The sequence below is a fragment of the Cyanistes caeruleus genome, chromosome 3 (genome assembly GCF_971803275.1).
Source record: "Cyanistes caeruleus chromosome 3, bCyaCae1.hap1.1, whole genome shotgun sequence".
Lineage (NCBI taxonomy): Eukaryota > Metazoa > Chordata > Aves > Passeriformes > Paridae > Cyanistes > Cyanistes caeruleus.
Genome location: NC_141703.1, coordinates 62321836 through 62322041, shown reverse-complemented (window position 1 = coordinate 62322041; position 206 = coordinate 62321836).

The following is a 206-nucleotide window of genomic DNA, read 5'->3' as shown; positions in this document are numbered from 1 at the left end:
CTTTGGATTTTGTAGAACATTGCAAGCTTTTTGTGTTACATACAGCATCTAAGTTGCTTCATTTAAAAAAACTCATCAAAACAACAAAGGAAAACCCAAACAGACACCAATTAAAGCCAAAACCCAACTCACCCCATACAATGAATCTTGCTGATTTCACTGTGCCTGACAAAACACCTGTGATCTTGATTTCAGAAATGAGCAAA